Source organism: Manis pentadactyla, chromosome X (genome assembly GCF_030020395.1).
Source record: "Manis pentadactyla isolate mManPen7 chromosome X, mManPen7.hap1, whole genome shotgun sequence".
Classification (NCBI taxonomy): Eukaryota; Metazoa; Chordata; class Mammalia; order Pholidota; family Manidae; genus Manis; species Manis pentadactyla.
In genome coordinates this window covers 112218978-112244350 of record NC_080038.1, presented here as the reverse complement: position 1 = coordinate 112244350, position 25373 = coordinate 112218978, and the positions used below count along the sequence as shown (strand labels likewise).

The 25373-nt window shown below is 42.3% G+C and overlaps 1 protein-coding gene and 1 pseudogene across 2 annotated transcripts in view; one reads left to right on the top strand and one right to left on the bottom strand.

Moving 5' to 3' along the window:
- LONRF3 (LON peptidase N-terminal domain and ring finger 3) overlaps positions 1-25373 on the top strand; it is a 144112-nt gene that overhangs the window by 74487 nt on the left and 44252 nt on the right. The window contains exon 4 of one of the 2 annotated variants that reach the window (XM_036920213.2): positions 171-304. The exons of the other annotated variant lie outside the window; for it this stretch is intronic. The gene's annotated coding sequence lies outside the window, so the exon portion shown is untranslated. The remainder of the gene's footprint in view (positions 1-170; positions 305-25373) is intronic. 2 annotated transcript variants of the gene reach the window in all.
- On the bottom strand, positions 18421-21700 carry LOC118929789 (chromatin modification-related protein MEAF6-like; annotated as a pseudogene).

Below are 25373 nucleotides of genomic sequence, written 5' to 3'. Positions count from 1 at the left end.
GCAAAAACACCTTGAGTACCAGACGTGAACATGAAATAACATGGTAATTATCTTCTAAAAATAAACCTGAGAGGGTGTACTCATCCGAAGACAGTCTCCCATTAGTGTAGCCACCTTGAGAGTCTGTGTTCTTGTTCTGTTGGAAAATCAGACCTTACCTCCTCCTTCAGGAAGCTGGCCCTCATCTCCAAGTCTGGGTTTGGTGTCCTTCTCTGGGATCCACGAGCATGCTGTGCTTGCATCTGTCAAGAACTTGTCACTTTGGATCGTCTATCTCACTTACCTGGCTGAGTGCTTCTTGAAGGTAGGGAAGTTGTCTTGTTTGATTTTGTAGCCCTGGGGCCAAGCTATACAAGGGAAGTTGCTCGGTAAATGTGTGTCAGTTGACTGAAAAATATCTCTGTATCATATTTTTGGACTGTCTTTAATGATAGCCAGTCTTCCTTCTTTTTAATGGAGCATGCGATTTTGGAAAACAGATGTTATTCAGAAGCCTGTCAGGCAAATAATTTCTCAAACAGTGTTATTCATCAAACTGAATAACACTGTCTTTATTTTAAAATGAGCTGTGTTCACAATGTATTGACTACTTTTCTTCTGAAAACAGTTCCAAAGAATGGAATTATCAAAGGTTTTGAGCAACAGAAGCTTCCCAGGGCAATATCTTTGAAAAACTACATTCATTTATATGTTCAAGGTCCAATATGTGTTTGGAGAAAAATCAAACAAATGAATATTTGTCTTGAAAATTACTGAACACCTACTTTAGGGAGCAAAGCATACCGTTTAGAGGTAAAGAGCATTACTTTGGAGCTGGACTGCTTGGGTTCAGATCCTGACTCTGCAACCAACTTAGCTGTATAGTCTTGGACAAGCTACTCAACCTGTTGGTACCTCAGTTTCCTGATTTGTAAAATGGAAAGAAATAGTACCTCCCACATAGGGTCATTTTGAGGCTTAACTAAGCTAATCACATAAAGAGCTTAGAATATAGGGTCTAGTACATAGTAAGTGCTCCGTAAGTGTCATTATTATCATCGTTGTCTTTATCATCATAATGATGTTTGAGGCACTGTTTTGGATCATACTGAAGATACAAAAAAGGCATGTCCCTAACCCTCAGTAAGTTCACAATCTAATGGGAAATGTCGACATGTAATTTATATAACACAACTTGATGGGTGTTCTCAGAAATGCCAACTGTCATTGTGGGAGGAAAACATGCTATGAGAAGTCTAGTTAGTGGTAGCATCTCAGTGCAATTCTGTAAGCACCCAGTGCCCTCCACTCAATTCAGAACATCATGTCCTGAGAATATGAGTGTCAATACAACAGATGCTTGATATTCATGGTGGTGGTTATGAGAACAGAAGGATCTGAGACTAGAGATAACATTCTTTTACAAAAATACTTCCTTTTTTTTCTAAACAAAAGAATAGTATGTGGTATTAATGCCTGTGAAAGAATTCAGTGTTCCTCCCTTCACTTTGAATAGAAACCAGTCTGTACAGAGAATTCATACATTCTATCATCAGTATGTCTCTCTCTTAAAAAAAATTGGTTCCATTTTGAAAAACTAAAATACAATATTGCTCTGATCCTGAGAGAGTTGAATAATCTAGAAGAATTTGCCATTTTACCAAGGTAATTTAGAGCTTTACTATGGATAAAAGTTGCATCAAAATTTAAAAATAGTTATATTAAATAATACAATTTACCTTTGGGAGTATATTGTTGTATTACTGTATCATTTCTTTTACTGTGCAGAAAATAGTTTTTTCAATTAAAATATTGATTTCCTCTTTTAAACTAGAGTTTCCCTCTCTCAGAAATAGTCATGAAGATGGCAGTTTATGTTGCCATCAGTTATTTTATATGATTCATGAAGAAACACTTAAAAATAACTTTGTAATAAAGACAGAAAACTGTTTCTTCACGATTGTGATTCATCATAATTATTTTTGAACATTTGGCAAATCCAATTTCTGTGAACTTTAAGGAGTACTTTAAAACCCTTTCAGAGCCTGTTTAAGGCCCTCCTTTATAAATTCTGCAAAAGCTTCACTTTGTGAAGGAAATGGGCTTGAGGTAATAAACGTAGTGTGAGACAGTGTTGTTAGATGCATGTTCCTGCCCCCCTCCTCATCTTTTCAGTTTCTCTTGTGAGAAGTTCAGAGAAGTCAAGGGGTTATTTTTGAGAATTAAAGTAATTGCAAAGAGAAACAGCATGGGCCTGCAACCCATCCAGCATCGCATGTTCTGTGTTTCTGTGTCTCCGGGGCAAGTAGTGGGGGTTTGAGGGCTGTGTATTGAAAGGCTTCACTTTCACAAGAGGAGAAGGTGAGGTTACCATGCCAATTCTTAAGACACCTGTGATAGGGCCACAGATGTGTCTTCTTAAGAAAGGGATGGAGGGAGAATATGGCAGTAGTAACTGGAGCCACCTGCCATATTGGCATTTGCTCCAAGTTTGCCTAAAGTTGAACTGAATTTTCTGCTTGAAGTTTGTAATTGCTGTTTTGGGAATGGGCAAGATACCATTCTGAGTTGTACAGAGCAAGCACGTAACTGTCATCTTCCTCCAAGGGGAAAAATTTTGTTCTGCTACATGGATTATGAGTAGAGTCATCATAAAGCATATCAAAATTGAGAAGGAAATCTGCATTCTGAGCATGTGTATGATTAACAACCTTCTGGACACTATCAATAATGCCTAGAGTTTCGAACCTCACCTGGAACTTCCAAAGGGTTCTGAAAATGAAATTTTCATCAACTGCAGCTACTACAATCCCTGTTGCACTTTTAACATCAAGATTTTTTTAAACATCCAAGGTAGACTTCAGTGGCAGTTTGAATTATGTTCCCTCTCATAATATCGCAAGGCATCCTGACCCTCTACCCATGTGAGCCTCTTCCCTCTCTCCCTCCGTTCCCATGGGTCCCGTGGACCCAGGCATGAGGCTACCTCAGGACTGCCCAGGTCCTTTCTGTGTTGAGATGCCCCACCTAATTCTCCCTTTTCCAGGCAATGCTCCCAGTTCCCAGTCACTATTCTTTATGGTCCCTCAACCTCAAAATATCCACAAGTGGTGATTTTTTTCCTCAATATCCTAATTTGATCTTTGAAGGGTGTGGGGAAGTTGGGGTTCCTATGGCCGGGATCCACACTGAACATAAACCACCTGATGATGTAACTGGTCTGTTGCTGGGCTACCGCTTCAACACCTGTAGGCAATAAGCTATTATTGCGCTATATAGAGAGCTCCGCCCAGTGCTCTGGGTGGAGGTGGAGGTGGAGGTAGAGACGCTAGTGCTCTAAAAGAAGCTGGGTAATAAACCCTTTCACCTCAAGAACGTTTTGCCATCGATTTCTTTGGTCACACTGAATCCACAGCGAACTTGCCCGGGGCTGAAATCCATTAGCAAGACAATTGGCAAAAGTCAGCAGGGTTCACTGTTGACCAAGGAAAAAGAAAGGCTGCCCTTATGGGAGGGGTACTTCAGCGGGCTGCCCCTGTGAATGGGGAGACAGTGGACTGTCCCCCAATGGGTATGGTCTGGGGTGGCTTGCCTCCTAGAGGCCTGGGCCCCACCCCAGGACTGGAGGCAAGTGGAGGTGACACCTGAGACGGTAGGGGTGGCCCTTGGTATAATAAGTAGATCCTTTGAGAAGCAAAGTGCCCGGGAGGCAGCGGGGACTGTGGGTTGGCTGCTTCTCACAGTCTTAAAAGGGTCTACAGAGGAGACCCAAGAAATGGCGACGTGAGAATGAGAGCTGCAAACTTCAGTAGATTCCCTGAGGAGGGAAATGGCATTGTTGCAAGAGGCGGCACAAGAACGCGAGCTGCAGACTTCTGTGGATGCCATGAGGAGGGAAATGGTATTGATGCTGGAGGAGGCGGCACGAGAATGCGGCTGTAAACTTTTGTGGATTCCCTGAGAAGGAGATGGCCTGGATGTGGGAGGAGGCAGCCCGAGAGCGCCGGCAGCAAGGTGCGATAGGAGACGAGATGGCAGCGCTGCCAGGTGTTCTGAAGGAGAAAGAGGCCATCAAGGAAAAGGACGAACTCCTGAGGGAAGCACAGGCCAAGGTGGCATGAGAACATCAGCTGCGAAGCACTGAGCTGAAGGTAAGAGACCTTCTGAAGACAGAGGTAGCATTGCTGCGAGGCACAGTAGAAAAGGTAAAGATTGTAGCAGAGGAGGCACTCGGGGGAGGGGAGAGAAAGGTGCCATCAGCCCCAGAAATGGAGGAGCTGGGGAAGGATGAAGGGGTGGTGCCGGAGGCACTGGTGCCTCCTGTATTGAAAGCACACCCAATGCTTGTAAAGAAAATAAAGACCCAGCAGCTGAAAGTTCCCCAAGGAGAGGAGCAGCCCCCTCCCCAGGTCGTGGAGCACTTTATGGTTGTCTTGCCAATGGGTTTCAGCCCCGGGCAAGTTCGCTATGGATTCACTGTGACCAAAGAAATCGACAGCAAAACGTTCTTGGAGTGAAAGGGTTTATTACCCGGCTTGTTCTCCAGCGGTAGGTCGAGCACTAGTGTCTCTGCCTCCGTCCAGAGCAATGGGCCAAGCTCTCTATATAGCACAATAATAGCTTATTGCCTACAGGTGTTGAAGCGGCAGCCCAGCAACAGGCCAGGTACATCATCATATGGTTTAAGTTCAGTGCAGATCCTGGCCATGGGAACCCCAACTTCCCCACACACCACCCCTCCAGGATTCTCGCATTACAATCTACACGCTTTCCATCTTCTGCAGTGGTCCTTGTGCAAGAAAGCTGGTGCACTGTAACCAGATTCCACAATAGCAACAGAGGATAACAACAACTTAGAGATAATAAAAATTAAGATACAGCAAGATTTTCATACAAAAATTATAATAATCCTCAAGCCAGAGGAAGTTCCCAATCCACAAAGACTTTAGGGACGATAAGACACATGTTTTAATGCCACCAACATAGGCAAATCTTGTCCATCAAGTAGGATGCATGCAAGAGAGTGGTCCTGTGATAGGACTGTAGCAGGAAGGGGCTCCTCTCCAGGTCTAGTATACCATACTTTTACTCCTTTCCCCATGGGGGTTACTGAAGGGTCTATATATAGTGCTACTGGAGGTGCATGCACTGGCCATAATGATAAAACAAAACTCCCTGGTAAGATGCTCTTACCTTCTGGCCGTTCAGGATACACTACTGTGACCTTTGGCATCCACTCTGCTGTTATTCCAGGAATACACAGGAGGCCAGCTTTCAGGCCTTGTCCCCAAGGTGCCAGGAGAGCCAGCCATCGTTGGTCCATGTGTCTAAAGGTCCAAGGCCACGTCCACTCAATGGAGTCTCTGGAGTTCAGTGCAGTTGGTGCTGGCAGCAGTATGTTATTCTGGTGGCCAAACTTTGGCTTCAGTGATTCTTCCTTGGTTTGTACTTGTAGTTGTATAGGGGAGGCAGCCATATGTGTTAACATGACTATGGGGCTCAAAGCTCCCTTTTGGGGTCTCTCATTCAAACGCTGTATCACGGTCCATAAGCAGACTGACCATCCCCGCAGACTATTGGTATCTGACTTTAGTCCGGATTTTAACAAGCCATTGTGCCTCTCATGCCTGCTGCAGTAGGATTGTATGGCACATGAAACTTCCACTTGATTCCCAGCTGTCGTACCCATTCTTGGAGTGTATGCCCAGTAAAATGGGTTCCCTGATCACTCAATCACCTGTGGTCAGCCATAGGCAGCAAAGAGATGCTCCAGGCCTCTTTTGGTTGCCTGCTGGTCTGCACAACGGGTAGGAAAAGCAACCAGAAGTCCAGTAGCTGTGTCCACATAAGCCATCACATACCGATATCCTTCTGACCCAGGTAGAGGCCCAATATAGTCTATCTGCCACCTGACATGGGGTATAGGCCCCTTAGCTACTGTTCCATGTTGCTGTGGAACTCGGTGTAAGTCCCTTTTGGAGCACACTAAACACTTCTACTGGGCTCTACTAACTTCTTCGAAGGTCAAAGGCAAGCCCCACCGATGGGCTACAGCCCACATTGTCTTTTGCCCTGCATGCAACAAACGCTGATGTAGCCATTAGGCTACATCAGAGGCAGGCTTTCCTTCTAACCAACGTATCTGGGCCAATTTATCTGCCTCATCATTTCCTGGGGATGCCAGTGGCAAGTGACCTGTCACATGGTATACTGTAATTATTTTGGTCTGACCACAGGCCCATAAGTCTTGCCATAATTCTTGCCCCCAAAAGGGGTCGGTGACCAACCAGCCAGTTGGCATGGTATCAGGTTGGTAGCCACAGGGTCAAGCCCTGATAGACAGCCCAGCTGTCAGTGCAGACAACTATAGGAGAGGGCTCCTGGCTGATCACAAGCTAGACAGCCCACAACTCTTGGCCATCTGAATTTCTTCTTTGGAGAACTGTCTGTTCAGATCTGCTGCCCATTTTTTAATTGGCCTATTTTCTTTTATGTTTGAGGTGTCTGAGCTCTTTATATATTTCAGATGTTAACCCTTTATCGGATATGCCATTTATGAATATATTCTCCCATACTCCCATACTGTAGGATGTCTTTTTGTTCTGTTGATGGTGTCCTTTGCTGTACAGAAGCTTTTCAGCTTGATACAGTCCCACTTGTTCATTTTTGCTTTTGTTTCCCTTGCCTGGGGAAATATGTTCATGAAGAAGTTGCTCATGTTCATGTCCAAGAGATTGTTGCCTGTGTTTTTTTCTAAGAGTTTTATGGATTCATGACTTACATTCAGGTCTTTGATCCATTTCGAATTTACTTTTGTGTATGGGGTTAGACAATAATCCAGTTTCATTCTCTTACATGTAGCTGTCCAGTTTTGCCAACACCAACTGTTGAAGAGGCTGTCATTTCCCCATTGTATATCCATGGCTCCTTTATCATATATTTATTGACCATATATGTTTGGGTTAATATCTGGACTCTCTATTCTGTTCCATTGGTCTATGGGTCTGTTCTTGTGCCAGTACCAAATTGTCTTGATTACTGTGGCTTTGTAGTAGAGCTTAAAGTTGGGAAGCGAGATCCCCCCTGCTTTATTCTTCCTTCTCAGTATTGCTTTGGCTATTTGGGGTCCTTTGTGGTTCCATATGAATTTTAGAACTGTTTGTTCCAGTTCGTTGAAGAATGCTGTTGGTACTTTGATAGGGATTGCATTGAATCTGTAGATTGCTTTAGGCAGAATGGCCATTTGACAATATTAATTCTTCCTAGCCAAGAGCATGGGATGAGTTTCCATTTGTTAGTGTCCTCTTTAATTTCTCTTAAGAGTGTCTTGTAGTTCTCAGGGTATAGGTCTTTCACTTCCTTGGTTAGGTTTATTTCTAGGTATTTTATTCTTTTTGATGCAATTGTGAATGGAATTGTTTTCCTGATTTGTCTTTCTGTTAGTTCATCGTTAGTATATAGGAAAGCAACAGATTCCTGTATGTTAATTCTGTATCCTGTAACTTTGCTGAATTCACATACTAGTTCTAGTAATTTTGTAGTGGAGTCTTTAGGGTTTTTTATGTACAATATCATGTCATCTGCAAACAGGGACAATTTGACTTCTTCCTTGCCAATCTGGATGCCTTTTCTTTCTTTGTTTTGTCTGATTGCCATGGCTAGGACCTCCAGTACTATGTTGAATAACAGTGGGGAGATTGGGCATCCCTGTCTTGTTCCCAATCTTAGAGGAAAAGCTTTCAGCTTCTCACTGTTAAGTATGATGTTGGCTGTGGGTTTGTCATATATGACCTTTATTATATTGAGGTAGTTTTGCTCTTACCAATTTTGTTGAGAGTTTTTATCGTGAATGGATGTTGAATTTTGTTGAATGCTTTTTCAGCGTCTGTGGAGATGATCATGTGGTTTATGTCATTCTTTTTGTTGATGTGGTGGATGATGTTGATGGATTTTCGAATGTTGTACAATTCTTGCATACCTGAGATGAATCCCACTTGATCATGATGTATGATCCTCTTGATGTATTTTTGAATTCGGTTTGCTTATATTTTGATGAGTATTTTTGCATCTATGTTCATCAGGGATATTGGTCTGTAATTTTCTTTTTTTGTGGTGTCTTTGCCTGGTTTTGATATTAGAGTGATGCTGGCTTCATAGAATGAGTTTGGGAGTATTTCCTGTGCTTTTATTTTTTGGAAAACTTTAAGGAGAATGGATATTATGTCTTCTTTATATGTCTGGTAAAATTCAGCAGTGAATCCATCTGGCTTGGTGGTTTTGTTCTTGGGTAGTTTTTTGATTCCTGATTCAATTTTGTTGCTGGTAATTGCTTAGATTTTCTGTTTCTTCCTTGGTGGTCTTGGAAGGTTGTATTTTTCTAGGACGTTGTCCATTTCTTCTAGTTTATCCAGCTTCTTAGCATATAGATTTTCATAGTATTCTTTCATAATTCTTTGTATTTCTGTGGGGTCTGTCATGATTTTTCCTTTCTCATTTCTCATTCTGTTTATGTATGAAGATTCTCTTTTTCTCATAATAAGTTTGGCTAGGGGTTTATGTATTTTATTTTCTCAAAGAACCAGTTCTTGGTTTCATTGATTTTTTTTCTGTTGTTTTTTTCCTCTCAATTTTATTTATTTCTTCTCTGATCTTTATTATGTCCCTCCTTCTACTGACTTTGCACCTCATTTGTTCTTCTTTTTCCAGTTTCAAAAATTGTGACTATAGACTATTCATTTGGGATTGTTCTTCCTTCTTTAAATAGGCCTGTATTGCTATATACTTTGCTTTTAGTACTGCCGTCGCTGCATCCCACAGAAATTGGGGCTTTGTGCTGTTGTCATTTGTCCCCATATATTCCTTGATCTCTGTTTTAATGTGGTCATTGATACATTGATTATTTAGGAGCATGTTGTTAAGCCTCCATGTGTTTGAGAGCCTTTTTGGTTTTTTTTGTACAGTTTATGTCTAGTTTTATACCTTTGTGATCTGTGAAGATGGTTGGTAGAATTTCAGTCTTTTTGACTTTACTGAGGCTCTTTTTGTGGCCTACCATGTGGTGTATTCTGGAAAATGTTCCATGTGCACTTGAGAAGAATGTGTGTGTATCCTGCTGATTTTGGGTGGAGTGTTGTATAGATGTCTGTTAGGTCCATCTTTTCTAAAGTGTTGTTCAGTGCCTCTCTCTCCTTACTTATTTTCTGCCTGGTTTATCTGTCCTTTGGAGTGAGTGGTGTGTTGAAGTCTCCTAAAATGAATGCATTGCATTCTATTTCTTCCTTTAATTCTGTTAGTATTTGTTTCAGATATGTTGGTGCTCCTGAGTTGGGTGCATGGTTATTTATAATAGTTATATCCTCTTGTTGGACTGCCCCCTTTATCATTATGTAATGTCCTTCTTTATCTCTTGTTACTTTCTTTGTTTTGAAGTCTATTTTGTCTGATACAAGTACTGCGACACCTGCTTTTTTCTCCCTATTGTTTGCATGAAGTATCTTTTTCCATCCCTTGACTTTTAGTCTGTGTATGTCTTTGGGTTTGAGGTGAGTCTCTTGTAAGCAGCATATAGATGGGACTTGCTTTTTTATCCATACTATTACTCTGTGTCTTTTGATGGGTGCATTCAGTCCATTTACATTTAAGGTGATTATCAAAAGATATCTACTTATTACCATTGCAGGGTTTGGATTCGTGGTTACAAAAGGTTCAAGGGTAGCTTCTTTACTATCTACCCATCTAACTTTCTTATTAAGCTATTATAAACACAGTCTGATGATCTTTATTTCTCTCCCTTCTTATTCTTCCTCCTCCATTTGTTATATGTTAGGTGTTTTATTCTGTATTCGTTTTTCTTTCCTTTGACTGCCTTTGTGGATAGTTTATTTTTTTGCCTTTAGTTAGTATTTCGTTGGTCTGCTTTCTTTGCTGTGATTTTATTTTCTCTGGTGACATCTATTTAGCCTTAGGAGTGCTTCCATCTAGAGAAGTCCCTTTAAAATATCCTATAAAGTTGTTTTGCAGGAGGCAAATTCCCTCAACTTTTGCTTGTTTGGAAATTGTTTAATCCCTCCTGCAAATTTAAATGATAATCATGCTGGATACAGTATGGTTGGTTCAAGGCCCTTCTGTTTCATTGCATTAAATATATCATGCCATTCTCTTCTGGCCTGTAAAGTTTCTGTTGAGAAGTCTGATGATAGCCTGATGGATTTTCCTTTGTAGGTGATCTTTTTTTCTCTCTCTGGCTGCCTTTACTACTCTGTCGTAGTCTTTGATCTTTGCCATTTTAATTATTATATATCTTGGTGTTGTCCTCCTTGGGTCCCTTTTGTTCGGAGATCTGTGGGCTTCCATGGTCTGAGAGACTAGTTTGGGTAAGTTTTCAGAATTATTTCTTCAAATACACTTTCGATCCCTTTTTCTCTCTCTTCTTCTGGTACCCTTATAATACAAATATTGTTCTGTTTAGATTGGTCACACAGTTCTCTTAATATTCATTCATTTCTAGAGATCCTTTTATCTCTCATTGCCTCAGCTTCTCTGTATTCCTGTTCTCTGATTTCTATTCCATTAACAGTCTCTCGTACCTCGTCCATTCTGCTCTTAAGACCTTGTATAGATTGTTTCATTTCTGTAATCTCCCTCCAGATTTCATCCTTTAGCTCTTGCATATTTCTCTGCAGCTTCATCAGCATGGTTATGACTTTTATTTTGTATTCTTTTTCAGGAAAATTGGTTATATCTATCTCACTATGTCCTCTCTCTGGGGTTGTCTGAGTGATTTTTGACTGGACCAGATTCTTCTGCCTTTTCATTGTGATAGAAGTGGTCGCAGGCATGTCGCGCATCTGTCAGTTGGGAAAACAAAGTCCCTTCCTGCTTGCTGGTTGCCTTGACTTTCTCCACTGCTTATGTCGGTTACCCGCACGCTAGGAGCAGTCTTTGGGATAATCTCCTGAGCTGCCGTGGGTGGGGTGGCCCTCAGGATAGTCTAGGGCCCTGCAGGGTTCAGAGACACACTGGCTGTGTTCTCCTGCAAGAATGGCACCACTTCTTGCCTTCTGGACCTTTCTTCAGCTTCCACTGCCTGTGCTGGTTACCCGCACACTGGGAGCAGTCTCTGGGTTAATCTCCTGAGCTGCCGTTGGCAAGGCGCCCCTCGGGATAGCCTAGGGCACTGCAGGGGGTGGCAGACACGTCAGGTGTGTTCTCCTGCGAGAACCGTGCCCCTTTGTGCCTTCCAGATCCTGCTCCGGCTGCCACTGCTTGCGCCATTTACCTGCGCACTGGAAGTAGTCTCTGGGTTAATCCCCTAAGCTTCTGTGGGCGGGGCAGCCCTCAGGATAGCCTAGCACACTGCAGGGGCTGGCAGATGTGCTCAGTGTGTTCTCCTGTGAGAACGGTGCCCCTTTGTGCCTTCCAGACCATGCTCCAGCTTTCTCTGTTTGTGCTGGGCAGCTACGCGCCAGCGGTAGCCTCTGAGTCTGTTCCGGTTAACTGCGTGCTGGGAGAAGACTCTGTGTGGTTGCTGTGGGCGGGGCTCTTCTCTGGCTGCTCTGCAGCTGTGGCGGGTCAGCCAGTTTGCTTGCAGCACCGGCCAGGGGGAATGAATGTCAGGCTGCTTATCACTGTGAGGGGCTTCAGGGCTATGTTACCCCCAGGGGGTTAGGGTGCCTGAAGTTCCTCGAGATTCCCAGTGTGGTGGGCTGAGTGTGCTGGGAAAATTTTGTCCAGCTGTTAAGCCCTTGTCCCTTTAAGACTTTTCTTTTGTCCCAGGGAAGCCAGCGGTGAGGACCCGCTCGCAGTCTTCATCTCGGATTTTACTTTCCATTTCTCTAATATCCAGTATGCCATGCAATGTGTGTCTGTGCTCCCAGTGCAGATTACTAGGGTGATTATTTAGGAGTTCTGTGCATCCACTCTCTCCCCGCTGTGATTCTTTTCCTCCCACCAGTGAGCTGGGGTCGGGGAGTGCTTGGGTGCCGCTAGGTCACGGCTTTGTATCTTACCCTTTTCATGAGATGCTGAGTTCTCGCAGATGTAGATGTAGCCTAGCTATTGTACTGTATCTTCTGGTCTCTCTTTTAGGAACAGTTGTATTTGTTGTATTTTCAAAAATATATAATTTACCAAGCACATTTATGAGAGAGTGGTTATTCATGGTTTGAAGGTGTACTTATTTAGGAGATTCATAAAGCAATTGAATTTGAGTGAGTATAGTATGCATTTGTTTGTTCTATTCCCCTGCATTTTCAGATGGGAGTTTATAGAAAGAAAGTGACTTGTTCTATCTCACAACTGATTAATGGCCAAGCCTACAACTTGGCCTCACTATTTCTGAGCCCCAGACTCTTCATTTGAGCCTCCCTGGGATGGAAGGGTTCACTTCCAGGCTACTCAATAAACACTAAGTTGTGTGGAAGGAAAAAAATGTCTTAAAGTCCCAGGGTGTGAAGCCATAGTGCGTTGACAACCAATCAAAAACCAGATAAAGTACTTCTGAAATGGTTATATCGCTGCATAGCAGTGGATGGGGAAATAGGACTTGAATCTCTTAAAGGTGATTTACACATAAAGATCTAGAAACTCGTCTAACAGCATATTCTGGAGGAGGGAATAAGAGATGTCAGGGTAGAAAGCCAGAGTCCTGATCAGTTTCTTTCTGGCTCTGGGAACTTGTACAAATCATTTAACATTCCTCAGCTTCTGTTGCTCATCTCAAAGAATGATGCTAATAGTTGAATTATTCCCAAAGAGTCAACTAAGGCCACCCAGTCAGTCCCCAGACCCACTGTTTTATCCTAAATGTCTCTTAAAGCCTCTCCTTCTATCCTCACTGTTTTTCCTTCAGTTCACCTTTCTACCTGGTATCCCCCAGGCTATGTCCTTTTCACTGTGTCCACTCTCCACATTGCAGCCACAGAGAGCTTTCCAAAGGGTGAAGGTGTTCACATCATGAATCTGCTTAAAACCTTTGGTAGCTTCTGATTACTCTCAGGATAAAATTGTAAGACCTTACTGGGGTCTATAAGGCCCTTCTTGATCTGGCTCCTGCCTGCCTTTCCAGGCTCATCTCACACTGCTCCTCTCAGATTCTAGGCTCCAGCCATAATAAAGTAAGCTGTTCCCAAATGAGCCAGCGTTTCTCACCTCCAGCCTTTGAAGTAGCTTTTTTCTCTACCTGGAACACCAGGCCCCTTCCAGTGCCCACTTTCGTCCCCTTAACCCTGTAATCCTGCAGAATTATGTGTCCCTATTCCCCACCTGAGAAGCCTCCCCCTAGTCTGAACTGCTTTTCCTCTGAGCCCCTGCTCCAGCACCCAATGCTTCTGTCTCCTTACCACTTATCACCCTGATGGAAACTGCTTTTCCCTTGTTGATTTCTCCCACTCAGTTCTGCAGGACTGTCTGTGTCTTACTCATCGTTATGTTTCCAGAAGAGCCTGTTGAATGAATGATGAATGTTTAAATGCTTTGTAAACTGGAACTTGCTACACAAGTGTTAAGTATTATGTAATATTACTGTGTTCAGGTTGGTTGGCCTTCTTACCCAATTTGATAATAACTAATATCACATTCCAATTACATCATTCTGGTTCCTTCTTAGGCCCAATACTAATAAAGGCTACCACTTACTGAGCATTTAACCTGGGTTAGGTTCTGTGGTAAGGTTTTAGACATATGATCTCATTTACTCATCATCATAGCAACCTTATGAGCTAGTCCTATAATGAGCAACATACCCATTTTGCAGGTGAATAAACTAAGGCAGGCTCAAAGAGGTTAAGTAGCTTGCCCAACATCAAATGGTCAGATTTTGAATCCAGATACTTTAAGTTCAAGATCCAAACCCTGCTTCTAACCATATTTCAATTCTGCCAAAGTCCTCAGATGAGGAAACTGTCAACAGAGTGAAAAACAACCCACAGAATGGGAGAGAATATTTGCAAATCACATACCTGATAAGAGATTAATATCCAGAACATTTGGAGAGCTCTTAAAACTGAGGAACAAAACAACAAACAACCCAATTTAAAAATGAGCAAAGGACCAGAATAGACATTTCTCCAAAGAAGATATACAAATGCCCAAGAAGCCCATGCAAAGATGCTTGATATCACTAATCGCTAGGAAAATGCAAATCAAAACCACAATGAGATGCCACCTCACACCCATTAGGATAGCTGCTATAAAAAGAAAATAATAGAAAATAAGAAGTGTTGACAAAGATATGGAGAAAGTGGAACCTTTGTACATTGCTGGTAGGAATGTAAAATGGTGCGGCCAGTGTGGAAAACAGTATGGTGGGTTCTCAAAATAAAACAAAATTGAACTAGGTTATAATCCAGGAATGCCACTTCTGGGTGTATACCCAAAAGAACTGAAAGAATGGTCTGGAAGAGACATTTGTATACTCATGTTTATAACAGTATCATTTAAATAGCCTAAAGGTGTAAGTCACCCAACATATATATGCGTATACGTACAATGAAATATGATTAAGCCTTTAAAAGGAAGTCTGACACATGCTACACATGAGTGAACGTTGAGGACATTATACTGTGTGAAATGAGCCAGTCACAAAAAGACACATCCTGCATGATTCCACTTCTTTGAGGTACGTAGAGTTGTCAAATTCGTAGAGACAGAAAGTGGAATGGTGGTTGCCAGGAGCTGGACAGAGAAGGGGAATGGAGAATTGTTGTTTAATGGGTATAGAGTTTGGGTTTTGCAAAATGAAAAAAGTTCTGGAGATGGATGGTGTAATGGTTACATAAAAATGTGATTGTACTTAATACCACTGAGCTGTATGCTTAAAAATGGTAAATTTTATGTTTTGTATATTTTGGTGCAGAAGATCCAAGCCCTGATTTTATTTTATTTTACTGCAAAAGATCTAAGCCCTAATTTTAACCATTTCCCAGTCCTGCCAAAGTCTGCAGATAATTTCCTTCTGGTGAATGCTGCTTTCCCTCTTGGTAACCTCCTTTTCTTTTTTCCTCCTAAGACCAGACTGCTCTCTGCCAGGATCGCTAGGGCCTCCACACTGGTCAGTGCCTTTAAGACGGCAGAGCCCAGCCTCAGGCCTCCAGCTCACCCGCTTCCTGGGAAGAAAATGCTTCTACTCTGAAGAATGTCAGCACATAGTTCACTTAACAACAGTTGGCAGATGGCTCTGGATCCCTTCTGTTCCCAGGAATCACATTGGGACTAACTGCACTGTGCGTTTTTCATGACTTATCACTAATCCCAACAGTGACGTTCGGCATTGTTATTAATAGGTGAAGGGCACATAGAGCGAGGGGAAGTGGCTTGGGCTGAGTCACACAGCAAAGTCAGAACTCCGAGCTCCCAGAGACTAACCTCGCCCTGAGCTCTGTCCCACACACCCGGAAGCTTCAGAGACTTGCTTCTTTTGTACTCTGGGCAAGAAAGTCTCTGGCTAACCAAGCAGGTCTGACTTGTCCTGCAGAGAAAGGAAGCAAAATCCTCCTTGGGATGGTATCTTGCGATCTTTCTGTTTCTATTGATTGGCAGGAAACCAGAGTCCCCACTGCTTGCTAAATGACCTTGAAAGACATCATTGAAAGTCTCTTGGACCTTCAGTTTTCCCTTCAGTAAAATGTAGGCAAGAATTATTGATGCCCACCCCCAGACAAACTGGATGAGCGAGGGAGAGGAGGATTGGGATACACTTAACCAATTTATTCTGCATTATACTTTACATGAGTGAACCCCAAACTGGGCTGAGCATCATAATCACATGGGTAACTTTTTTTTTTCAAGAAAAAAACTTGAGGACAAAAAGAGCTTTTGCACATCTGACAGGGTAGATTTGTTTTTGATAAGACACCATCCACATATAATTGTATCAATATTGTAACAAATGGAACATATTTTGCCTAACAAAGATATAGGCATAAGTAAAGGATTATGACTAAATAGAGTCAAAGGAAAGGTGAGGCCCCAAATCCTACCCTTTAGATTGGTTCACAACATAGGATTTAAATCAAACCATCCAGTCCCTGATGTAGTGGTTCTCATCTTGGCTTCTTACCTGAATCCCAGGGACTCTGACAGGAAATCCTAATAATTAGACTATGCCCCCAGTCAGTGTCTCTGGGGATGAACCCAGGCATTGTTATTTCTTGAATAAGCTTCCCAGGTAATTCCAATGTACAGCCAAAGTAGATCACCACTGTTCTAGAGGCAGGTAACAACTCAAGCAATTAGCAAGATACTCAGCCCATCAAACCCTGGAAGGAAGGGGGATCTGCTGGACATCTGTCTTGCCAATGCATTTCAGCCCCAGGCAAGTTTGCTATGGATTCAGTGTGACCAAAGAAAATGACAGCAGATGTTTTTTAGGGTGAATGGTTTTATTACCTGGCTGCTTCTCCTCACAGTAGGTTGAGCACTAGTGTCTCTGCCTCTGCCCAGAGCACCGGGCCGAGCTCTCTATATAGTGCAATAATAGCTTATTGCCTAAAGGTGTGGATGCAGTAGCCTAGCAACAGGCCAGTTACATCATCAGGTGGTTTAAGTTCAGTGAGGATCATGGCCCTAGGAACCTCAACTTCCCCACAGCATCGCTGGCTCTTATTAATCCTATTTTTCATTCTGTCCAATAATTCAATATGTTATCAACTTTGGGTGCTATTTTGAGCCTTTTTGTACATCTTAGTGATTTTTTGAGCAGTATTTAATCAAATAACAGCAAAGAGAGAAAAGATGGAGAAAAAAGGAAATTTCCATAAGGCATGATATGAATACATGTCTTGCCAATGGGTTTCAGCCGTGGGCAAGTTTGCTATGGATTCAGTGTGACAAAAGAAATTGACAGCAAAACATTCTTGGGGTCACCTATTTCCAGGTGGCATGTCAGTCACTAAAATCCCGTTCACTTGGAGCAAGTCTGCACGCAGTAAACTGGTCTCTGCCTCTGGGCCCCTCTGTCCACACAGCTGTCCTCTGGGCCTCTCTGCCAGCACAGCCGTCCCATACAGCCGTCCTCTGGGCCTCTGTCCTTGGTGCTGCCACCACTCCAGCCTCTGCTCTGCTCTCCTGCAGTCATGCCACCAGGTCGTGCCTAGGCACTGGGCAGAGCTCTTTATATAGAGTCAAATTGCCCACAGATGTGCAGTGAGCTAGTCAACCAGGGCCAGGTGAGAATCCTGGCCACAGGAACTCTCATTTTATCCACATTCCACCCCTCCAGGATCCTCTCCTCTCAATCTATGTGCCCTTAGTCCTCTGCAGTGGTCCCTGTGCAAGGAAGCTCGAACACTGTTCTCCAGCCTCTCCAGCAAAAAGTCTTGCAGACACACAGGCCAGACTCGTGGCTCTGTCTCTGACCTCTGCCTCTTTGGTCTTAATGGCTTGAACTGCTGCACTGGTTTCAGTTGTTGCCATAGCTCCAGTAAGGTCCCATTTGGCTTCCTGTCTAATTTCTTTCCATTTACTCCTGCCCATAATAAATCAACCCACGTCTGGGTCCTCATAACTTTCATGGGTCCCTTAAATTCTTCTTGTGAGTCACCTCACATTTTGTAATCGCTGCCTCAAGGTGGGCTGCACTGTCAGGGAAGACAGCTTTCCCATCTCTGATACTGACAGAACAATTCCATCCACCCCTAAGTCCCACAACCATCAGCTCAGCCTGAGTATAGGGGCGGACCATAGAGTGATCCACAACTTGGGGAGAGGGCTGCTCCTCTCCTTGGGGAACTTGCAGCTGCTGGGTGTTTATTTTTTTTACAACCACTGGGCATGCTTTCAATACAGGAGGCACCAGTGCCTCCGGCACCACCCCTTCATCCTTCCCCAGCTCCTCCATTTCTGGGGCTGATAGCACCTTTCTCTCCAGTTCCCCAAGTGCCGCCTCTGCTACAGCGCCTCGCAGCTATGCCAGCTCAGTCTTCAGAAGGTCTCTTACCTTCAGCTCAATGCTTCGCAGCTGACATTCTCGTGCCACCTCCGTCTGTGCTTCCCTCAGGAGTTCGTCTTTTTCCTTGATGGCCTCTTCCTCCTTCAGAACACCTGGCAGTGCTCCCTGTCTCTTTCTGTAAAGAACTGTTTACCTCTCCAATGGCACCTTGCTGCCAGCATTCTAGTGCTGCCTCCTCTCGCATCAATGCCATTTCCTTCTTCAGGGAATCCACAGAAGTTTGCAGCTTGCATTCTCATATTGCCATTTCTTGGATCTCTTCTGTAGACCTTTGTAATAGTGTGAGAAGCAGCCAACCCACAGTCCCCACTGCCTCACAGGAACTCTGCTTCTCAAAGGATCTGCTTACTATATCAAGGGCCACCCCTACTGCCTCAGGTGTCACCTCCACTTGCCTCCAGTCCTGGGGTGGGGCCCAGGCCTCTAGGAGGCAAGCCACCTCAGACCACATACCCATTGGGAGATGATCCACTGTCTCCCCATTCACAGGGGCAGCCCGCTGAAGCACCCCTCCCATAAGGGCAGCGTGTCTTTTTCCTTGGTCAACAATGAACCCTGCCGACTTTCACCATTTGGCTTGCCAATGGGTTTCAGCCCCAGGCAAGTTCGCTATGGAGTCAATGTGACCAAAGAAATTGACAGAAAACGTTCTTGGGGTGAAAGGATTATACCCAACTTTATTTCCAGGTGGTAGGTCAGTCACTAAAATCCCGTTTACTCAGAGCGAGTCTGCATGCAGCAAGCTGGTCTCTGCCTCTGGTTTCAATTGTTGCCATAGCTCCAGTAAGATCCTCTGTCTGCACAGCCATCCTCTGGGCCTCTCTGCCTGCACAGCCGTCCCACACAGCTGTTCTCTGGGCCTCTCTGCCTGTACAGTCGTCCCGCACAGCCATACTCTGGGCTTCTGTCCTTGGTGCTGCCACCACTCCAGCCTCTGCTCTGATCTCCTGCAGCCTTGCAGCCCTGCCACCATGTCGTGCCTAGAGCACTGGGTGGAGCTCTTTATATAGAATCAACAGCCATGTATTTCCCACAGGTGTGCAGTGAGCTAGTCAACCAGAGCCAGGTGAGAATCCTGGCCACAGAAACTCTCGTTTTATCCACATAAATAAGTGGAAAAACAATCTTAGGTCCAAAAGTAAAGCATGAGAAGTCTTATTCACACAAAAGAATAAAAGGACTGATTTAACTTAGGTTTTTATTCATACAAAAGAATAAAAGGACAGATTTAAACTTAGGTTTTTCAGCTTTTCCTGCTCCTTGAACTCAAAACTGTTTCCAACTCAGAAAGATTAAGATAGGTATAATTATTAAATAAATGCTCTTTACCTTCTCCGTGCAAAAAAACAATGAGCCAAGTTCTGCATTTTATTTATGGTAAACCATTATTTTCAGTTAAGAATATTGACAACTGGCTGAAACTATCAGATTTCTGCAGGAAGGTATGAGCTGTACAATGGCATTATAAAATGTCCCAAAAGAAAACAAGATGGTAAAAAAAACAAAAATAATAAAACAAACAAAAGAGAATGGCAAATATTTATAGCCTCTCTCTGAAATGTGACTTGTGTTCTACTTTCACTGTAAAAGAAACCCAGAGAACATTTCTCGATGAGCATCACAGAGGAAGCTGGTGCTTGTGGATGGGGTAGACATTCATTCCACGAACAGAGAAATGCCCCGTTACCAGCTTGCTGGGATTACAACCATGTCTTGGTCTTCCTGCTGTTCAGTCACTAAAAATGACACAAAGTAAATGATCCAATGTGGTCTTACATAAATGATTTGCTTGTCACCACATTTTGGAACAGACTACTCATAGTCACAGGCACTGGGTCTGGGGAACCAGAGGTGGATGGCCAAGTACTCTGGTGAGGAATGTTCATCCTTGTGAGGTTGGAGGAGGGAAGCAGGGCTCTGTAGGCTGGAGGCTTCTGCACTAATGAGTCTTCTGTAATAGCTCGTGGTTTTTTGTTTAACTTCAGATCAATCCTGTGCCGGTTTTTATTCTTTCATTTTTTTATGGCTGCTGTGGCGACCCCCTGAGGAAGTAGAAGCAGCAGCCTTCTGAGGTTTCACTCCCTGCACAGAGCCATCCAGATCTTCAGGGTCCTCCTGGCTGGGCTCATTTTCCTGATTGTGGAAGTCTGGAGAAGTATCACTTTCCGTCCCACTTCCTGGCTCCCTTTTTTCAATGAGCTGGTCCTGAACTCCTGCCAATGCACTTACTGCAGCTGCTGAAGTAACTGAGGATTTACTGAAGAGCCGCTCAGCTTCCTTAAACTTCCGGTTCCTTCAGTCATTTTTGCTATTGGAGTTTTTTTGGTTGGTCAGATAGCGATCCCAGCCATGAATAATATCGCCATACATCTGAGTGTCTTCCAGGTAGCTTCCTTCAGAAGCATAGATCTGTTTCTCCAAGTTTGGCGGTGTTTCCTTCTGAGGGCTCCCACACAGACGCCCTGCATCCCCAGGCACCATCCTTCCTGCACACCCCTTGACGCCGTAGTCTCCTTCCCCGTCGCTGGCTTCGCGCCCACATGGGTAACTTTTAAAAATAGAAATTCCTGGGCCTTGACTATCCTGGTTTACCTGGATTTCTCCTTTCTCCTGGCCACGTGGCCACCAATGTGAAGGGAACCCCTCGAGTCGAGTGGGGCGGTCTTTAACCTCTCTATTTGAATCCTCCCAGCATAGCTTAAAGGCACCTTCTCTATGGGATGGGAAGCGGTCTGATTCCTTGGAGCTCTTCCTTGGACTTGCTGTTCCCCCAATTTTGGCACTTCTCACATACTGGCTGTTACGTTTTACTTAACTGTTTCGAGTCTGCCTCTTGTTTTCTCAGCTACTGGAGGATAAGAACTGTGTATACCCTTCTATTATTGCCCCAGAAATGCCAGCTCCATTAGCATATAATATATTTCAGTAAATACTTGTTGAATTGCAAATCTCGTAATTAGGAAATCTGAAGTGATTTCCTACTTACTTGGAGAAATGTTCTGTGTCCTTTGGAAGCTTTCTGCTCACATGGAAAGAACTTTAAACAAAGAGGCAGGAGCCCTAGACAGCCCAGTCCTGGCTGTATCAGAAACTCCCATTGTGACCTGCAGTAGCAAGTCACTTGTTTTCTGTAGCCCTCATTTCCCTCACTTGTAAAACCAGGGCTGATCTGCAAAGTTTCTTTTATCTCTGGGGTTTGACGGTGCCTGCCGTCGAAGTCGAACAGTCTGAAGGGGAGGCGTGGAGCTGAATGCATGTACAAGTCTCTCTGAGAGGACGCCCCACGTTTGGGTGCCTGATGAGAGAACAAAAAACACAGACAACACAGATAGACAGACAATGGCTGCAGCCCCGATGTGGCGCAGCACCCTTATTTTTATACTGCCTTTCTCGGACTTCAGCTAAGTGCTATACTCATCTTTCCCTTCTCAGGGGGGGCAGGCCAGAGGCAGGGGCGGTGTTTTCACACATCTTCAAGGTCTCCCTATTTTCAGAGTGAGGAGTCTTGGCTCGTCTTCGAGGACAAGATATGTTTTTGTGGGCAGATAACTTCCAAGGACTGCACCAGTTGTTCTCAAGCTGGTGCTTTCCCGTGCTGCGTTCAGACATGGGGGAAGGTGCATTCCCATTCTGCCTTCAGACATGTGAGAAGACAAAGGCCGTCTCCAACATCTCCCCCTTTTTTCTTTAATAAAACAACCAGCCTAACTCACACTGGGTCAAGGTATGTGCTTGTTTTAGGTTGTATGGTTGAAGTAAATCCTTACCCGTCATGGGGCTATAGTCCTCTGTCGACTACTCCCTGTCTTAGGTTGGTATTTACAATTCAACCATATCTTAGCCGTCATTGGCTACCGTTCTTGACTTTAGATCTTATGATTTAGAAGTGGGGGGGCTGTCTGCAATTGCAAATAATGCAGGTCTCTTAAGGCTTGTTGGATGAGTTTCCACATGCTGCGAAGGACACAAGGCCCTAGTAACAGCAATAGAAGACATAAAATGCTTAGGGTTAGGAGAGGTGTGACAGCATGCCAGAGACTATACAGGGGTCATGTCTTTTATCTGATTTAATATATCAGATGCAGTTTTGGCTGCAAATAAGATATGATTTAAATGGTTCTGTGGGGACCGGGGATATAACTCCCCCTTTTTTGTTTTTTCCAATTGAGCTTTAAGGGTGCCATGGGCACGTTCTGCAGTGTCTTGGCTTTGTGGATTATATGGTATCTCAGTTTTGTGTGAAATATGCATTACATGGCTGAGATCGAACATGTCGAAAGACAGACATAACTTGAATATGTATATATAGGTTTTAACAAACTACTCATTAAATTGGGTACGCACTTTAACAGAATAGGAATACAGATACATGACAAACGCAGACTTACAATTACTCGTTATAGCTAATGAAATTAAGAAAACTAGTTTGATACCTTAGGCATTTGTAGAAACTTATTGACAGTATGATGGTTATCATCTAATTGATTTTGGGTAGTTTGAGAAAAATCAGACATTGAAACAGCACATTCTTTGAAATTGTTCACATCTTACATGTGCTTTTAACAGCAGACAGTCTACAGCAGAGCGATTCTAAAGCACTGCTGCTCGCACTTCTCTCAGTTCTTGGTTGAGTTCAGATAATACAGAAGCAGTCAAATTTGTTGTTTTGCTATATGTACAGATCAGCTTGGATATCTCTTTCTGCATTGCTACGACAAGTCCAGGAACTGGCAGGAGGAATGCAGCTGCAACTGCAACAGCGGTAGGATCTCAAAGTTTCAAGTCTTCATGACAATCAGATGGCAGAGCTCGGAGAAGATTCTTACGCTTATATCTAGATGGTCTATTAGAACAGGAAGAATGCATCTCACTCTACAAACACTTCGATAGTGTGAAGAAAGGGCTTAATATGTTTCATTATCACACAAATATACTCAACTATTTGGAGGTCTTTGTCTAGAAGACCATTTTACATTGATTGTAGAATTATAATAAGAGGGTACATGAGTACAATTAATACATACACAGTCAGTAATTACCTGTTAGTAGTACTAACAGGTAAATTTAATTGGACATCAGGAGTAAGCATCTTAGGGGGAAGAGTGATATTTCTATAACATAAAACCTTCAGTAATAAAGTTTAGCATTATTCTCTTTGACAGTGCTTTCTAGGTAAATATATATCAGGTAAATAAGCTAAATTAGTCAAATATTTTCTTTGATGAGGAGAGAAATTCTTCTGATATGTTCCAGGGGCCCTCTGGAAAACATCAGAGTTATTTGAGAAGCAAAAATACTTTTTTTAAATTTGGTCTTGGGAAGTTGTCAAAAGTTTTTAAGGCACTTGCTTAAATAGAATTATAGTTATTAAAGAACACTTATTATTTAACCAAAATGATAATAAGAAAGTTTAAAAGCAAGTGCAGAAGGGTACATAGTTAACACTTAGCTTAGTCTTTTTAATATTAAGATCTCATTTTCTTAAATACGCGAAGAATTCATTGAGACTTTATGCATAAGTAACTGTTTTGATAAAACAATTAGAGAACCCTTTGCAATCTTTCAATATTAAGAGCAGACTAATGGTTAAAGAAAACTGTCTTTTTAACTGAAAACAAAATTCTAATTTTGCTATGTACTTGATATCAAGACTCACTTGCTTTAATTTCACATAGCATGATTATATCAGTCTTTTATAAACTTTTTACAACTTTCTTATATTCAGTGTTTTCTTTGAACAGACAACTGTACTTTTGAATAGTTATCTTCTTTTACTTAGAACACAATGCATTTTTATTCTTTATACCTTCTCTTATTAAAACATACATTCATTAGCATACAGAGATGTTTTCTTTATTAAGTAGTTTTCATTAGAAGTTAAAACCATTTGATACTTTAACTTTCAGAGAACACTGAAAACTAGGCCACTGTAAACTGTTACACTAGCATTCTTCAGATTGATACATTTATGAACATTTTATCATTTTTGGCAACTGCCTTACAGCACAATTTCTCATTAAGCACAAAATATGTCTATATAACTTAGCAAACCTTAAGAATTTTGGTTACCACAAAAATTCTCAGGCTGTTTGCAGAAATATACACTGTTATACATTAATACAGTATTATTATTAAAAAGTTTATTTGCTACACTTGTTTACTTATTTTTAGCAACTATGCTAAATTAGTTAAAAAACTTTCACTACAATCAAAGTCAAGCTTTTCTTTAAGCATTTTCTTGAAATACTTAATAGGTAACATCAACTTAAATGACTTTAAGTAAACTTTGGCAGCTGATAACTATAAGGACATGTCCATATCAGTTAAGCTTAAATTAGCATTAATGCATAATATTTTTTATTAGATTTTCTGGAAATTTTAGAATGCCCAATTTTCACAAGCGCTTGTTTTTAAATCAATTTTTATTAATACCTTCTGGAGGTAGAAAATATTTTTTATTTACACACTTAAACACACAAACATACAGACTGAGACATAATGACTACAGTTAGCAATACTTTTCATATAAAAACATACACAGACAAACTGACATAAAGATTTGAATTTCTAATATTTAATTGCCTTCTTTCTTCTTAGTTTATTTGATTAAAAGTACTTCAGTTTTCAAGAATACACTCTAAGGGCAAACAGTTTACATTACTGGGTCAAGGCTTATACAGCCCGAGTCCAGGGGGCTGGAAATAAAATGCAAGTACAATTTTAGCATGAGTTATTTAAAGCCAGGCTGTATAGTAAAATATAAATTTCTTCTATCTCAGGGACTCTAGTTTAAAACTTCTCAATTTTCAAAGATAATGATGAACCTAGTAAGTAGAATAGATTTTCACTGAAAGAATTTAGAAGACTAGTTCTATATTGTAGTGCACGGGACTTTTGACTATTTTCTTTGTGGCAAATATATTTAGCTGAATAACATTATATTGCATATCTCTTTCAGGGGCCAAGCCTCTTTAATCAGAGAGTTTGTACTGAGGCCAGGTTTGTGTGCAGAAGACAAGACATTTCTTTTTTAGAGTTTAGGGATTGAATTACTCTCAGTTTTCCTAGTTTTTTCTGCTTGAGCTTTAGTCATTTCTTGAGAGCCCCTTGCCTGTCTGATAAGTGTAGGGACTGTGTGACTTCTCACTGCTAGAGCCTTGATTCGGGTTACAAGCTTGTTTTGCTTCTTTGGGTCTGCAGACAAGGAAATGCCTAGCTCTAGGACGACTACCTCTAAGGAAAGGAGTTAATAGAATAGAGCTATTTACATGTTGGTTTGAGGGTATAGCTTGATTATTTTACAGGCTCTATTTACATCATGTTAGCTGCAGGACTACCTCCTAAGCTGTGAAAAATAGCATCTTTTAAACGAGATACCTTCTTTGGGGAACTAAGGACATACTTGTTCTATAAATTCTAAAAATTTTGTTAGTTGTTGTTGCCCTAC